Source organism: Anguilla anguilla, chromosome 7 (genome assembly GCF_013347855.1).
Source record: "Anguilla anguilla isolate fAngAng1 chromosome 7, fAngAng1.pri, whole genome shotgun sequence".
Lineage (NCBI taxonomy): Eukaryota > Metazoa > Chordata > Actinopteri > Anguilliformes > Anguillidae > Anguilla > Anguilla anguilla.
Window position 1 is genome coordinate 45,459,031 of NC_049207.1, and position 18,097 is coordinate 45,477,127.

The 18,097-nt window shown below is 52.8% G+C and overlaps 1 protein-coding gene across 2 annotated transcripts in view; it reads left to right on the plus strand.

Moving 5' to 3' along the window:
- The window catches only part of LOC118232153 (F-box/WD repeat-containing protein 7), a 143,391-nt gene that overhangs the window by 56,137 nt on the left and 69,157 nt on the right, over positions 1 to 18,097 (plus strand). The window lies entirely within an intron of this gene.

Below are 18,097 nucleotides of genomic sequence, written 5' to 3' on the forward strand. Positions count from 1 at the left end.
CTTTAGAGAGATCACCTGCCAGCCCATATGAGTCCTGTCTTAATTAGAGAGGACTAATTAAATCTGGAATAATGACGTTAAAGCACACGTGAGAGACGTTTACAGCTGTCTCTCACCCCTGGGATAGTAGAATTGTCTGTCCCCGGCAGGATGGTAGAATTTGGGGTGGGGGTGTAGGTCTGGGGTCTGGCTTCTGGGGGCTTCTGGACGTCCCGGGGACCCTGAGAGCTGTGAGCAATTGTTTTTTGGGCGCGCCCCCGAATGACCTCTGTGGGCTGGCTGGAATGTGTCTGTTGTGCTGAGCGATGTGTCTCTGCGCCTCCTGTAGAGGAGCGCGCCGCTCCCCCCCTGCGCCCCCCCCCCCCACCCGAGCTCCCCTGTGTGGGAGAGCAGCAGATGCAGCTCAGTCAGTGTGTGCAGATGCCCTGTAGAGTAGCTTACTGAGAGAGAGACAGAGGGAGAGAGACAGAGGGAGCGAGAGACAGAGAGAGAGAGAGAGAGAGAGAGAGAGAGACCGAGAGTGAGAGTGAGAGACAGAGACAGCAGTCTGCTAGAGAGAGAGAGAGAGAGAGAGGCACTGTGTAGAGCAGTCTGCTAGAGAGAGAGAGAGGCACTGGGTAGAGCAGTCTGCTGGTGAGAGAGGGAGGGAGAGACCGAGAAAGAGAGAGAGAGGCACTGTGTAGAGCAGTCTGCTAGAGAGAGACAGAGAGAGGCACTGGGTATAGCAGTCTGCTGGTGAGAAAGAGAGGGAGAGAGAGAGAGAGGGGGAGGCACTGGGTAGAGCAGTCTGCTGGTGAGAGAGGGAGAGAGAGAGGGGGAGGCACTGGGCAGAGCAGTCAGCTGGTGAGAGAGAGAGAGAGGCGCTGGGCAGAGCAGTCAGCTGGTGAGAGAGAGAGACAGAGAGAGAGAGAGAGAGAGAGGACTGCTCTCTTCGACAGGCACTGGATAGAGCCATTTGCCCCTGGAGTTTTAGAGTGAGTAGATAAACAGCAGATAGAGCAGTGCGATAGTGGAGTCCGGAGAGAGAGAGAGAGAGAGAGAGAGGGCGAGTGCACAGACTCTCTCTGCTACGGCAATCTAGAGCGAGGAGACAGCAAACGGGCGTCAGCCAGAGCGGCTCGGCCCCTCTACATCACTCAGCCAGAGCGGCGCACGCTTGCTGGACTTTGGGTGGCTACAGGAGAGACCCCCCCCCCCCCCCTCCTGTCTCAGAAAGATGGGGAACAGAACCATGAAGAGGGTGGCACTGCTCCTGGTGAGTCTCTCTGTTTGTGAGCATGCTGCTGATCCCAGAACAGCGTTCATTCCCGTTTGACCAGTTGAAGCCTTCTCTAGAATGTGTGCCAACTGATCTCAGACCTGTACGGAAGTTACAGTAAATGGATTAATGTCGCAAACTGCGCTTATGTGGACCTATGAGTCCGGGTGAAGCAACAGGTGTCTTTATCCTCTGTACCCCACCTGGTACATACGGAGGCATGTTTTACGGCAGAGTATCTTTGTGCCTGTGGCATGATCTTGCAGTGAGGCATAATGGTTTTAATTGGATTTGGGGACTTGTCAGCAGTGGGACTGGAGCATGTGTTGGCTGTGGAAAGCTGTTGAAAGGTCCACCTAATGGACTCTGTAGCACTCAGGGTTTTATAGGCTGACTTGAACTTCTCTTGGCTCTCAACTCTTGGTGTGTGGTGTGATTAAGGGGAAGTGCGTGTGTGTGTGTGTGTTTATGCGTGTGTGTGTGTATCTGTGTATGCGTGTGCGTGTCTGTCAGACATCTACGGTTTCTTGATTCCCCTGGAATATTAGCAATGAAATACCTTTAACTTTCACAATAAAAAAAAAACGTTTTTCATCTCCGTGTTTTTTTTTGCCCGCCGCGGTACCCGACGCCCGTTCGGGCTTTCCGGCCACCGCGCCGTTAAATCTCACGGCTCGTTTGGTTCCCGTCCGAAAAACCATTACCGACGGCAGCCCGCCGCGATCGTCGGCGGCAGACCTGGAGTCTCTGATCCCCTCGCGTGAGAGACAGCTGTGTTCTGGGCTATAATCTTCCGGAGCAAAGATTTAACCAGCGACACCCCCCCCCCCCCTGCGCCGTTCTCTCGAAGCGTATTAGCAGTTTACCTTGCGCCGTAAATTACCGTGAAAAAGTATGAGCTTCTTTCATGCAGGAACAATGCGTTTGGAAAAAGAGCGTCTGGGGGAAAGCGTTTAGATGAAACCTTCTGAGATGTTTTAGCAATTTGTCCTTAAACTGCTTTCCTGGGTTTGCGGTATGTCCAGGGACATATATTATTACCCGTGTTTTCATTTTTCTCTTGGAACTGCATGAATTTTGGTGAGACGAGACGGAGAAAGTCTTTAGCCATCCCCAAATTTCACGGGCAAAGGAAAGTCAAACCAAACGAGTTATAAATAGGCGTGGATTCCTTTGTCCGGGGAGAATTTGGGCTATTCTCAAAGTTTGAAAGTCAGCGCTGACCTTCGCCCCCCGTCACTCTCGCTGTGCGAGCCGACCCCCCCTCACCCCCCCCCCCCCAGGTCGCGTCACTTCTCACGGCCACGGTCTCCCGCAGCTGCCGCACGAGGGGGAACCTCAGGGAACGTTCTGGAGGGCTGGCCAAAATTCTTAGACCTAGAATTAGCATAACTTTTGTGTATAAGGCGAATAAAGTTTATTTTTTTATATTTGTGTAGTTGGGATTGAGTATCCAAGCATTTTTGTTTCGAGAGGAGTAAAAGGGGGAGGAGTCAGCGTCAAATGCCGTGCGTGCGGTGGGGGTGGGGGAGGGGTAGGAATGTGGAAACTCGCCCGGTTAGGAGCCTGATGAATGCATTTCGCTGGGGTGGTGGGTGGAGGGTGGAGGTGGGGGTGGGCTGCGGCTCATTGGGGGTGGCAGGGGTCCCGGGCATTCCTGCGGGACAGGCGATCCCGCCGCACTCGGCTACAGGTGCGGCGGACTCTGGCGGCGGGACAGGCCCAAATTAGCCGCTTCCTCCGGGCCGATAACAGACATGCTGTTAGCCCTGGGGTACGGCACATGCACCCTTTTGGAGAAATATAGAGTAGAGAAAAACTGCCTTATCATGTAATGTTGTAATGTCTCAATTCTTTATATACTGGGGTATTTTGGGATCTCTTCTGTTTTTGGACCATACCATAATGGTACCATACAAGCATGATGATGATGTTCAACTGTTTTCCATTTTTTTCCATATATATATATATGTGTGTTTATTGTGTCATGTTTCTGAATACATTCGGTAGATTATCGCTCATTATGTCTTTAGCTCTCACTGTGTATCCTGTTGGTTTAGGCTCTGTGTTGTGGCCACTTGCATAAGCACAATGATGCTTTGGCTTACTTAGTCCGCTTTTGAGGAGTTCGACAGGAAGTGTGGTACGCCTGGCGTTTCCCCTCATAGGTTGGGCGGAAGGTGAGACTTCCTGTCCCGCGAGGTGAAGTGAGGAGCGTGAGGGATGAAGAGCAGGGTTTAATACATAGCTGAGATGCACCGTGTAGAGCAATATTACGGAATAATCTTACGGTATTCACACAGCAGGGCTGCAGAGGGCTTGATGGCTCTCGAAATGATCTAAGAATATAAAAGTATGTACAGCTCTTCCAATAGGCAGTTTACAGGCCAGTGGAGGGTTGCTGCCTTTTTACCATAACATTATGCAAATGAGGTAGGAAAAATGGGATGTGATGCCAGGAAAAGTTTATTTTTTGATAAGGTGTATATTTAAATGTGTGTTAAGAATGCTTTATGCAGCAATGTCGAGGCATTCCCTGGAAACTGTGGAGAGCTGTTACCTGTGTGGTATATCACGCCAGGAGCAAGACCTGGCTGTGTGCTAGCGTTTGTGTGCGTTAGCGTGTGTGTACATTAGCATCGATGTGTACTAGCGTTTGTGTGCGCTAGTCTTTGTGTGCTAGCGTTTGTCTGCTGGTGTTTCTGTGTGTGTTTGTTCGCTAGTGTTTGTGTGCACTAGCGTCTCTATGCAGTAGTGTTTGTGTGCGCTAGCGTCTGTGTGTGCTAGCCTTTGTGTCCGAGCGGCCGCTCTCCCTGTGAATGGGCTGAAAAAGTGAAATGTGCAGCAGTGGCCCTTCACCCCTCCAAAGAATGCCGCGGACCAGCTGGCCGGGATTAGGCTGCCCATCGGCCGGCCCTCTTTGGCCGAGCGGAGCCTGGCGTCTGGCCCTTTGACTCCCGTAATCCGGGGGGGGGACAATGGCGCGAGGGTCGCTTTTAGCCGCCGCGCCACGCGGGCGAGCGGACGCGGGCTGTCCCGAAACCCCGCCCGCGTCGCGGCGTCCTCCAGAGGCCTGCGCCGCCGTTACCGCCACCCCTCTGAGCTCCTCCCCCCGGGGATGGAGCCCCTCCCGAGGATGGCCACGCCCTTCCGGCTGCAGGATGCCCCTCTGGGGAGACGAGGGCTTTTTATAGGCCCCTGAACAGAGTCACCTACTGCACACGCTCACAAGCCCGCCTTCTGACCTGTTCATTGTGCACTGAGACGTCAGTATATATCCAGCTGTATAAATGGATGCAGTGTAACTGCCATGTAAAAGTACTGTAAATCGCTCTGAATAAGAGCGTCTGCTAAATGCCTGTAATGTAATGTAATGTCTATGAAGCCCAAACTGGGTCTTGGGGCCTGGTGGGTTACGGTGGGTTAATACGGTGTTGAAACACCAATAAGAGCGGGCCACGGATAGCCCGAAGAGGCGGTTCGCTTGTTAGATTTGCCAGCGTTTGTTTAGCTAAGTCTTTGAGCGCTCGACAGACTAATGAATGGTGTCTGTATTTAAAAAAGGGGGTAATCATGTTTCTGGGGTGTGTTTTTTTTGGCCGGGGAATGTTTGCGCATGATAGCAGTGATGCATTGTGGGTAGATGCACTTGGCTTCATGAGAAGAAACAGTAGTGTGAAACAGGAAGGCCTTTTGGGACAGTGCCAAAGAGCCCCTCCCCACCCCTCCCTCGATGCCTGTGGATGGGCCAGCTGTCCAGCCTCTCTGCCACAGAGGCTGTCCTGGGCACCCCCCCCCCCCCCAACCGTCCTGGGAATGCCGACAGCCCCGAAAAAGGGAGCGACTGAGAGAATGGCTGAGCTGGCTGAGCAGGAAGCTGGGAATGTATCGAGCAGGGGGAGCCCGTCACTGGGAGGGGAGAGATCCACGTTACAAACGAGCAGAGTGGGCGTGTGTGCTTCATTCACACACTCCTGTCCTCTGTCCAGCCGAGCCATACGCACACACACACACACATATACTCACGCTCGCACACACACACACACACGCACATTCTCACACACACACACACACATGCACACATGCACATTCTCACACACACACAAACACACAGATGCACACTCACACATGCGCACAGACACACGCATGCCCGCACACCCGTGTGCACAGAGACACAAACACACACACACTCACAGGTTATTAAAGTGCTAGGTGACAGTATTGGCTTTGTGACTTTAAGGTTTAACTGGTTCAGTTCCCAGATGGAGCACTGTCGTTGTGCCCCTGAGCGAGGTACTTAAACCACAATTACTTCAATAAAATATCCACTTATATAAATGGATTGTTTGGAGAAAAAAAAAATAACCCATAAAGAGCTGCTGCTGACAGAAGCACCAATAGTATGCATAAAGAATGAATGCTTAAAGGTAGTGAAGAGTAGCTTCCTCCCTCAGATGTGCCTCTGACTAGCCCTCCATGTTCTAAGTAGCCTTCATGTTCCAACAAGCCCTCCATGTTCTTAGTATCCCTTTGTGTTCTGACTAGCCCTCCATGTTCTAAGTAGCCCTTTGTGTTCTAACTAATGCCCCATGTTCTAACTAGCCCTCCGTGTTCTAACTAGCCCTTCATGTTCTAAATGGCCATCCATGTTCTAACTAGCCCTGCATGTTCTAACTAGCCCTCCGTGTTATAACAAGCCATTCATGTTCTAACTAGCCCTCCATGTTCTAATTAGACCTCCATGTTCTAACTAGCTCTCCATGTTCTAATTAGACCTCCATGTTCTAACTAGTCCTCCGTGTTATAACTAGCCCTTCATGTTCTAAATAGCCCTTTGTGTTCTAATTAGATCTCCATGTTCTAACTAGTCCTCCGTGTTATAACTAGCCCTTCATGTTCTAAATAGCCCTTTGTGTTCTAATTAGATCTCCATGTTCTAACTAGTCCTCCGTGTTCTTGGTCAATGGTGTCTGATCGCAAATAAAAAAGTGGTAGCAGGATGTTATCTGCCTGTGAATGAAGTGTGGAAAACGCTTATTAAAAACACTGATTCCCTGCAGAATTCTCTGGCCGTTTCTCCCTCATGTCTGCGCGCGTCACGGCTTCTGTGAGGGTCTGTTTATCGCTCCGTTCCGCGCTGGCGATCCTCTCCTCCGCTCCCCCGCCGCCGTCTTCGCATTGGGTGGACACGGGCGGTTGACGCAGGTTGCCAGGTAACCGTGCGGCTGGAGCGCATGCCGCACGTCCTTAACCCCTGCTGCCCGCTGCTTGCCTGGCGACGCCCCCCCCCCCCACCCCCCACCCCCCCCCCCCGGTGTTACAGTGACTCAGCGCTGTTCCAGCCCCACCCACCCGCTTTACCGTAGCATGAAGGCGTCGGCTAGCGCAGCGGCAACCAGCCCTGTTCCTGGAGATCTACCGTCCTCTCGGTTTTCACTCCAACCCTAACAAAGCACACCTCATTCATCAGCTAGAGATCCTGTAGAGCTGCTATTGAGTACAATCAGGTGTGCCAAATTAGGGTTGAAATGAAAACCTAAAGGATGGCGGATCTCCAGGAACAGGATTGGTTACCACTGAGGTAGTGGAAAGGTTTGTCAGTCCGCTAGGCGCTAATTTTGCCAGACTTACCAAATCGCCTCCTTCACGCCGTTGGAAGGCAGGAGGAGTAGAATGAAGGGGGGGGCAGGTCTCGCCTTTTGGGGGGGGCGAGGGGGTGGAATTTAATGGGTCACCACTTCAGCTGCAGGGCCGTGGGGATGGATGGACGGGGCGATCGGGGAGCGTTTGAGCTTCCCTTCATCACCCCCCCTTCCCACACAGGAGGGCCCCGCCTCCGCCCGTCAGACGGACGACCTCGTCTTTCTCTCTCACCTGTTCTCTCAGCAGCCCTGGGGGGGGTCCAGGGGGTCACTTCTAATGACACGCCCCGACAGAGCCGCAGCCTAGCGGACGCTGTTCGCCGCGGCAGAGCTCACCGGTCGGTGACAGCGGTGAAGCCACCCTGAGGTGTGAGCTGAGCATTAGCCACACCCCCATACACCCCCCCCCTCCCTCTCACCCTTCCAGGCTTTTCATCAAAACCTGTCAACAGCAATTCATCTCAGCAACGACGTCGCTGATTGTTTTTGCCTTTTTTTCCCCTTGTCCAAATTAAGGACATCGTTTGGAATCGACGCCGGGAGAATAGGTTTAAAAGGATGATTAATGAGGCGCTCCCCGTGGGGCGGTGATTATCGGGTGGGGCTGCAACCGGGTGGCGTGATTGGGGGGGTGGGGGAGAAGGGGGGAGGGGGGAACGGTGACTCAGCGGAGCTTTCCACGGGAGATCTCTTCCTCCTTCTCCCCGCTCGCTTTGCAGGTCCTCCTCTCTCTCTGCCCTGCTCAGCCACCCCCTCATTTTAGCCGATGGGAACCTGCTGTGGCGGACAGTCACTGAGTAAGTGAGGTCAGGAAACTGAGAAAGGAATTTTATTGGCTGCAATTTTAAGTGGTCATTATTTTTGTTTTTGATTTAAACTTGGATTTTTTATCAAAAAGACATAAAATTAGGTGCCCAGTGTCAGGAAGCAGGCTACTATAGTCTTTTTTTGTATTTTTTTCAGCTTGGATACTGTATGTATGCAAAAGACTAATTAAAACAATTGTACAAAAAAAAAAAAACCAGGTCAGTCCAGGTCACTTTTCAGGGATTCCAGGGCCCCAGCGCATGCACGTTGGCTATTGTTACTCCATTCATCCACCCGCATGTAAATGAAGTGTTACAGCTTTACCGTGGACATGAGTTTCCTCCTGAAGTTCTCGTACGGCCAGCAGAGGGCGCTAAAGAGCTTCCCAGCGCTGAGCGCTTGTGGCGGCGGCCGGCGCGCCTCCTTAGCGGGAGCTGGGTCTGGCTCATTAATTAATCAGCTGTATCCTCTCTGCCTGGGGGCGGGTCCCAGCCACACGAACAGCCGAAACGCGGCGAGCTCCAGGACCACAGGAGAGCGCGGGGGCTGTCCTTGAGTGACTTGCAGCGCCGGTCACAAGGACACTCCTCGTACATATGAAACACGTTTTATATGGAGCACGCCCAGCTAACGGACCGGGGAGCTCCTATAGGAGACTCCGGTCTCTCAGTGGCTCCTCCCACCTACCACTGATTGACGGAACTGGCAGCATACGTTCGCAGTATGAGGCTGGTACACAGTTTTTTTTTGTGAAAAATAACCCGGGTGAGAGACAGAAAATAATGAAGTCGCTGTTGGTGCGGGAATGCCCTGTTACACGCAGTCATGCTCCCGCACATCAGTATGTACACGCACACCTGTTTACCTGTCACCACCTCCAGGAGTTGCCGCACGCCAAGATAAAAAAACTCACTCCGTTTCCCTGTCCTTTCCTTCTGAGCCACATCGGCATTCAGGGCAGAGAACGGAAGCAAACGCGGCCTTATTAGAAGTAATGGAGGAAAAAATTAGCTACGTTTTTTCCCCCCCTTTTTTGAAGGTCTCTTCGATTTCGGTCTGCGGTTCTCCAGCCGTTCGATTTGGACGGGGTCCGCCGCGCCCTCTCGGCATGCCCGTTTAATCGTTCCGCCGGGGGCGGCTTTGAAGACGGCGGGCGGGGCAGGGCGGGGCGGGAGATTAGTCTGGCGCGGCTCCCCCCCCACCCCCCCCCCCCCCCGGGCCAGGGTCGGGGGAGACGGCCTTGTCCTCAGCGCTCAAATCGTTATTGCGTCGTCTCCCGTGGCAACGGGCGGCGTGTGCGGAGCGGCCGCGGCGGCTCGGGGCGTTTCGGCGGGCGTCGGCCGGTCGGAAAGCCCCGCCCGATTCGCTCGGCCTCGACGCGTGTCAGATTACACACACACGCGCACACACACTCACTTGCTGGATCGCAGGCACGCACACTACACTACACTCACTCACTCACCCTCTCACACACACCCACGCACGCACACACACACTACACTCACTCACTCACTCACCCACACTACACTACACTCACTCACTCACCCTCTCACACACACACCCACGCACACACACTCTCTCACTCACTCGCACGCACACACACACACACACACTCTCTCACTCACTCACACGCATGCACACTACACTGCACTCACTCACCCACACTACACTACACTCACTCAATCATCCTCTCACACACACCCGCACACACAGAAGCACACACTACATGCGCACAAGTGCACACATTATACGTGCACAAAAGTTGCCCACACACCCATTCACTGCAGACATGCACACACATACACACTGTACATGCATACACAGACTGGCACCCACAGACACACGCACACACACACTGTACATGCATACACACACTTGCACACACAGACACACGCACACACGCACTGTACATGCATACACACACTTGCACACACAGACACACGCACACACGCACTGTACATGCATACACACACTTGCACACACAGACACACTCATACACACTCATACACACTCATACACACTCATACACACTCACACACACACACACAAAGGGCTTCGGTTCGTTTGAGAGAGGCCATCTGGTGTAAGCGAGCATGGAGGACTCACGCTCACACCAGCACCATTAAGATCATTAGCGTTTGCACAGGAGCTCCTTCACCTTTAATGGGGGTGATTTAAAATGGACTCCAGCTGAAAGGAGGCGCTGCACAGCGAAGGCCGGTCTGGCGTCTGAGTGTGTCAGTCTGTGTGTTTCAGTCTGTGTGTGTCAGTCTGAGTGTGTCAGTCTGTGTGTTCCAGTCTGTGTGTTTCAGTCTGTGTGTGTCAGTCTGAGTGTGTCAGTCTGTGTGTTCCAGTCTGTGTGTTTCAGTCTGTGTGTGTCAGTCTGAGTGTGTCAGTCTGTGTGTTCCAGTCTGTGTGTGTCAGTCTGAGTGTGTCAGTCTGTGTGTTCCAGTCTGTGTGTGTCAGTCTGAGTGTGTCAGTCTGTGTGTGAGCAGTCATCAGTACCATTCCTGTGAAGATGTTTCATAAAAAAAATTAAATCGGACTAGGGGTGGAGATTTGCATAGGCAGACGGGGAGAGGGGAATGCCATCGCAATGTGGACGGGCGAAAGGGAGATTGCAATCATGGGCTCGGGGGGGGGGGGGGGGCGGTTGGGGTTTGTGGACCCCCTGTTCAACCCCCTGTCCTAGGGCTGTCTTTGAGCCTTGGCGGGGGTCCCTGGGTCAAAACTGTTTGAAAACTCCCCTGGTACAGCGTGATATGCTGTGAACCCGCCTCGGCCCCAGACTGTGGGTGGGTGTGGGGGTGGGGGGGGGTGGGGTGGTACGGTACATGGTCATTTCTGCACAACATGTTCCCTGAAGCGGAATCCGTGGGGGTCAGTCCTGCACTTAAGCCGCCTCTCTTAAACTTGTTTTTTTTTCTTTCCTTTTTTCTTTTTTTTTTGTGGCCAGTGCCAAATCTGACCTTGACAAGGCCGCCGAATAAATCTGGTGCTTCTAAGTCGCAAGGCCGGGGGGGGGAGGGGAGGGGAGGGGAGGGGGGGGGGGATAAAAGCGTGCGGCAGACGAGAAAACGGGCTCCTCCTGTCGCGAGTCTTCCGGAACATTCCGCGCGGCCCCAAGGTCGCGTGTCTCAGATTGTTGGCATTCCTTTCCAATCACCTCGGCCCGATCGCGTTGGCGGCCCCGGCGTTCCGCACCCGACGCTCACATGCACGTCGTCTCCCAGCCCGAGATTAAGATACGATCGTCTGAGCTGTGTTTTTTAAAATTATTATTATCAGTATTTTTAAAGCAGGTTACTGCTAATAAAAGCAGCTTCTTTTTAAGGGGTCTGTGTGTGTTCACGGGCAGGAATGTACTGCCTTTTCATTGCGTGCGCGGTGTTGCCTCAAGTCTGGCCAGCAGTTGCTCTCTGGCCAGCTGTAGAATAAAATGCACTCGAAGGTGTTTAAATAAGGGACTCGCACTTTTTCGGCAAAAGGCAGTTTTTGTTCATTTTAAATTATTCAGGCAGGGAATAAACGCGAATCGAGGTCCTCGTTCGTGCGGTTTGTGAAGTGCACAATATCACGCTTCAAATTTTAATTTTTTTTTTATTTCATGAAGAAACTCAGAGAAAAGGCTCTTTTGGTAATTGCAGTTACTCCCCGCCTTTGCTGAAACTCTTTCCCCTTGGCCGAGTCATTTTAAGAGCGGCCATCATCTAGCAATTACCGTCATGCTGCAAGACAAGTGACTTGTCCCTTCTTCAATGTCATACCCCCCAAATCTGCAGACAGGTACTTTTATCTCGATTCACGGACACCGTTAGAGAATGTACCGGGATTGAACCTGACCTACATTCCGGTAGTCCGAGCTAATGCCGCACACATTTTGGGAGAGAGAGAGGGGGAAGCGTACAGTGTATCTGGGCTAGAACAGGGATTTCAGAAGCGCAAGATGCAAAGCTTTAGTCGCTCCTGTAAGGTTACAAAGCGCTTTCTGTTCCTCCAGGACGCACAAAGTCACCGGATATCTCTCCAGCGGGTCGACCGGCTGCCCTTTCCACGCGTGGTGTTTCTGTTTGTAGCGGCAGATGGTTGCGCGTTTGCGTTAAATGTCCCCTCGCACTTTTGCCACAGCTCAATAAGTTCCTTCCACTTGTGTCCAGTGCCTGTTTTCACATGGGTTCTCATGCATTTCACATTTGAAACTTTGAAATTTGGACTTCCTTCAAAAGAGTAAATATGTTTCGATGCTCGGGAAACACAAACAGCTTATTCAACGTACGAGACCCGCCCACAGGACTGCTTTGAATTCTGTGTCTGTCTTTTCCTTTAAGACTACAGATTGTTGAAAAATGTCCCAGCCTGCCCGTATTAAAGTGCGAGCGCGTCTTCTGATGTCCGTGCGCTAGAGTAACCTGCGTGTCATTTCCCTTCAGTCCTTCAGAACGAGGCACCACACGTCCTGTTTTACCCACTGTGCGTTTCCTCTATATTAAGCGACGCCGCGGTCCGTTCCTGTGTCACCGATTACCCACAATCCCCCGGGACGCCGAAAACGACGTTCACCCGGACGCAGGGTTTAAAGAAAGCCCCAGCCCGAAGCGTCCGTGTCACGCAGTCCCGCCCCTGTCCCGCGTCACGCAGTCCCGCCCCTGTCCCGCGCCGCGCGCCTACCTCAAATAAATCCCAAGGTGTCATCGCCCGCAGTCAGGGTGACACCCCGGGACAATCCAATACGTAATCCTAGCGCTGTGCCTTGAGAACTTTTTGGGGGGGGGGTACGGGGCTCGGGAGAGGAGCTTGTTAAGAAGTCCCAAACGAAAATCCACAAAGCACCGCCGTGGTCCTTTTGAACTACTGAGATCCTGTTTCCTACTAAGGAACCGACCCTCTCTAAGAGTGGACTGAGCGTACTGTGTAGCTTCTGTGTCTAGCTTTATAGTACAATATAATCCTCTTTATATTTGCAATGATTTGGGGAAGCTCTTTTATGTTCTAGTACTGTAGGGTAGAGTATTAGTTTAAAGGACGATTAAATAGCCATCAGATTGATAGGTTGGTTTTGGTAATTTTTTTTAATGAGCCTTATCACAGGCACCTACAATTCTGTGTGTTCACAGGGAAGGTGAAAGCAAATTTATATTCAAAAGAAAAACATAAAGTTTTTTATGTAACACGTACGCTACAGTTGCAGGTACAGTAAACCGTATCCAGTAAATTCACATCTAAAATGTAGGCCGTCATATAAAATTCTCTTTTGTTGTTTAAAACACGTATTGTGGCATTTTATAAGTGCGTATACGAGCATATACACAGGTTAACATGCAACGACATTGAGGGTGTTATTTGGCTCGATCTATCGTCCCGCCCGGACGCCCCCTGTGACCCCCCAGTTGGGGAGAGCACCGTGAGGGACCGGCCGCTCCCGTGTGGGACGCATTCCTTAACGGGACGGGGGCGGGGCCTGGGACAGGCACGCGGCCAGCTGCTCAGATTGACAGGCACAGGGCGTGATGTCACTCACAGGGGAGTTTTAAAGGGGAGCTGAGGGTGGCAGGAGCTCAAACCCGGGGAGCTATTCAGAGCCCCGCGCCTCGCCGTCGGTTCGAGGGGTCCGGGACGCTAGGCTAACGCTTCCGCGGTTCAGAGGGTCTCGGGGGCGGGTTCCCCCCCTTACCGCCAGCGGCCCCCCCTCCCCCTTTGCGTGGGACATGCGCCAGCACGGTCCCCCTCCAGGCTCCAGCACGGGGGGCAGGCAGGGGACCACGCCCGCGGAGAGCGGTCCGGAGCCCCCGCCCCCGCCCCCCCAAAGCTTCCTGAGGATCTTCAGCATCAACATCATCGCCCCGGAACTGCCCTTCCGCCGCCGCAGGGTGAGTTAGAACCCCCCCCACCCCTGTCCGCCCACCCCACCCCCCCTCCCCCGCGGTATGGCGACGTCGTTTTCCGTGCGATTCCGCGCCCTCTCCTCCACGTCCGAGACCGTACGCGCTATGGGACACTCTGGGGTCCGTCGAGTTTGGGGTGGGGGGCAGCGGGCTCAGGGGCTCAGAAATAGCTCCAGCCCGTGTGTGCCTGTGGTACGCTCAGCGCCTGATTTGCCTAACGCAAGCCCTTCCTCCAGAGGGGCCTTCCTTATGCAGACCCGCCCAGAGAAGTCTGATCGTTATCTAGTCCAGCTGCTCTCTTCATTACCGCCGAAAGACAGGAGCAGCCTGCGCTCGGGCCTCCCGGGTTCGAGGCCCGCTGCATTCTGGGGAGGGGCCACTTCAGGTGAACACCGATGTGAGCTTTCCCTCCGGAACCGGGCATCGATTCCCTTAGCAGCCGGCGCGGTTAAGAGCAGGAGCTTTAAGCGGCGCGGTTTGCTTTTTATTTCTGCGATCGATTTCCACGAGCGCTTTTCCTTCGGCCGGCTCGGGCTTCACGGTTCACCTGAGATCTCATCGTGCACACGCTCGTACGGGAACAGGACCGGGACCGGGGTAACCGATGACCGCGCCCAGTGGTCTGGCATCGCGGGGCAGAATGGGGGGGTGGGGGTAGGGGGGGGGGATTTATCCGAAGAATTGCGCGTGGGAATGGGGGCTGGGAAGGAGGAGGGGGTTGGGTCATGTGATCAGTCCCGCCGATGTCCAGAGTGTCCAGAGGGCCCGACCCTGCAGGCAGCCACTGGACGGCCGTGTTCTCAGGACCCTTAAAAAGACTGGGTCTAATGCACCTGATTTTAGCACGTGTACTGCTTTGAATTTAACCTCAGTTATGAAAAACGGTCTTTAAGTTGTGCAAAACACGTATGTGTTATGTACATAAAGATTCGTTGAGGTTGTGAAACGGTTTTGTTTCTTGACCACTGGTCCATTTGTATTGCTTAAAATGGCCTCCCCTTTCGCTGTGTGGACCAGTGGGAAGCTGATATTCCTTATTAACGGGCTGCGTAGTCGCTGGGTATGAGCGTATATTTAGCGTGTGGAAGGTATGCGCTCACACTGTTCCTCACCCCCCGGATCGACCGGGGTCCCCAAGGTCGGCTGCGATGCAGCCAATGTAACTATAACGTTCCTTTCGTCCTTTTATTTACACTGGCTCGTTGCTTCATGCAGTCTAGCCAACAAATACTTTTATTTGTACGCATACTGTAATATAAATATGTTTTTGCTTCAAGGGAGAGTGGACAAGTGCCTAGGTCATGTGTTATTTCCCCCCCATTTCGTTTGTCTTATTTTATTTGGTCGATTTTCTGACGTCCTGCAAAATCAATTCTCGGCAGTGGAAATGCCAACGGAGGGAACGCATCGTCCGAATCCCTCGAATCGGTTCCTCGCCGAACGGCCTGTCTGGAGCGAGCCATTCCGTTGATGGAAACCAATTGTTCTGATGGATTCCTGATGATTAGTCACCCGGGGAATTGGTGTAATCTGTGAGGGCTGGGTGGAGGAGACGGCCCTGATCCAAGGGATGCATTTATCTCCGTCTGTCAATGCCAGAGCTGCTGTGGGCGTGCGAGCTCTTGAGCGCGTCTCCGAAGATCTGTCTCCGGCGGTGTCACTCTGGGACATCGAGGGGCCTGAGTGCGAAAGGAAGGGAATTTGGTGAGGCAGTGAACTGTGAGTTCACTACCTCTTTCCCCATTTATTCCGCTCTCACTCTCTTTGTCTCTCTCTCTCTCTCTCTCTCTCTCTCTCTCTCTCTCTCTCTGTCTCTCAAATTCAAATTGATTGACTTGAATGGAAATCCACTACTGTTGCCCAAGCAATACAATATGCACTAAACAAATACCTGTGAAATAATAAATAAATAAATAAATAAAATGAAAACGAATACATAAAAAATTAATACAAAATTTTTTAAAATGGTGTGAAAGTAATAATCTCTCCATCTCGCTCTTGCTCTCTCTCTTTTGACATGGAAAGCTCCTCAGATTGCTAATTGAATCCTGATAGGAACTCTTGTTTCAGGTTCAAAATCTGAGTAGTATGCAAGTGAGGCAGTGCATTGTGGGATTTGTAGTATCTCCTGCCATTCTTCATTCACTTTTCATGTCTGAAGGAATGTGGACCTCAACTGCTGGGGTCTGGGCAAGTTTTCATAACCTAACCCTGCATGCATGGTTAGGTTATGAAGGTTATGGACTAGTCTGCTTCAGCAACAGGAGAACGAGGTCTCCCCTCCTCCCCCCCACCCCCATAGGGCTCTATAAAGCACACTGTAGCCATGACACCGAGCTACAGGCCTGCGTTTTAGCCTGTCCTCCCAGGTCTGTACACCACAGAGCCGCTCCGCTTCTGCCTGTCCCGCACCTGTCACCCCACCTTTCCCACGCACGCCAAAAATGTCGGGCTCTTTGGTTTCAAAACGACCCCCCTCTCCCTCCCTCGGTAATAGAGGCATCACCCAAACGCTTTTGGGTAGCGAGTAGCCCCGCACGCTTCGACTGTGCGGTTTTGAAGCCTGCAGTAAAGACGCTAAGCGGGCTGTAATTGCGCCGATGTCTCGAGTGGGCGGGGCCGAATTCTGAGATGACTGACAGGGGGGAGGAGTCAGGCAGAGGCTGTCTGAGGCTACAGTCCTCAAGGCTTCTCCAGGGATTAATGGAGCTGGTTTTACAAGTGCCCATCTGAAGGATTCCGTTGACCCTTCCAAATTGCTGCTTCGCACATACCACAGAGCCTTATCCTCCAGTAGCTTTCAGGAACGCATTTAAATCAGCACTCCAAGCTGAGGGTCATTCCCCCTCACAAAGGAGACGGTTTAACAGGTTCAAGTTTTGAAGTTGTAAAGATTGGATTTTGTTGGGGGGGGGGGGTTTCTCTGCCTGGCGACCCGAGTTCGCCGTCCTCGGACATCCCATTTCCACAGTCCAGCCAGGACGGGTCACCGCTACGGAATTAACCACCCTCTGCCCCGCGACCCCCTCCCCTCAGCCCGCCCCCGCCCGGTCACGGCCGCGGGGCACAGACAGAGTGCGAATCAGGGACTCCGGAAGAAAACGGGGCGGGGGGGGGGGCGCGGGCCATCAGACAAAAAGGGCAGAAAGGGATTATCTCCGGTCGCGGGCACGGCGGGACGTGATTGGTCTGACCCTCGCTGTAAAATTGCGCTCGGGATTATGTCCGGACGGCCGGTCGAGCGGAATCCTCCCCCCCGACTGCGCCGCAAACGCCCTTCACGGGGTGAGAAGCCCGCCGACGGCATGCCGATTGGCCGATGCCATGACAGGTGGCGTCTCAGATTAATTTTTCCTCAAATTAACGAGGCCTCATTCCTCTCGTAGATCACCAGTATTTTTGTGTTTTATTTGTCTAAAAACTTATGTATCTTTTTTTTTTTTTTTTTAAAGACACTATCTTTGTTTTTTATTTTTTTATTTAACGTTTTCTCTTTTTTTGCTGCTTTAACGACAGTTAAGAACAACCCCCTGTGGTGCTTTCTCATTTAGGAGTTGATGTAAACAGAGTAACCACAGAAGGAGATGCTCAAGCCAGCGCAGTGTAGAGAACTGACTGTATCCCAGCATGCTCTAGCTCTGCACATTTTCCTGGTCCTGTGGAAAAACACACACATCTTCAGTAGCAGCTGTGTGTTTGGAATATCTGCTATTTCTGTGTGTCTTTAGATCAGTCTAGGCAAAGCACCTTGCTCAAGTACATTACAACAATGGCGCCCACGTTGTGTATTTGAACCCACAGCTTTCCGGATTCCTGTTTACTCTGCCCTCACACTCATTTACGCAAGGAACATATAATCCAGGTGAATGTTTCAAACTGCATCTCATCTGTCCAAAACAAAATGGCCACCTGCCAGTCTTCTGTGACAGGCCTGAGAGAGAGCCCTCCTTATAAATAGCTGAGCGCTGGATTGAGTTTCCAATTAAAGCTCGCCGGAGGGAAACCTCATATCTCCTGCTCACGGACACATCCAGCTGTTGCGAAGATAGTTGTTGGAAAAAAAAGGGTGCGCTTCATAGCCACGCCGCGACCCGCCGCGAACCGCCCGCTCCCCCACCCCCCCCGAACTCGCCGCGAACCGCCCGCTCCCCCACCCCCCCCGAACTCGCCGTACCGCGACGGAAAGGGATCACACGCCAACCCGGCGCAGCCAAACGGCAACGTCGGGTCCCTCGGGCCGCCTGAAAGAACGGAGCCGTCTGCACCAAAGCGTGCTCTGGCCCTCAACGTTTTCCTGAAGGGTGAAAGTGAGCGTCGCGGGGAGAAGCGGATGGGCACGCTTAACGGTAATTAGCAGGAATGTGCCTCGCTCTCTCTGGAGAAATGAGAGAAATGGCTGCTAACGGTCTCTGTTCGCTTCCTTCTGAATAACTCGGGGGGGCTGCAAAGCGGCCTTTTTTCAGTCGCGCATTAGCGGGCGTACGCTAGCGTGCATCGCGAAAGGCCAG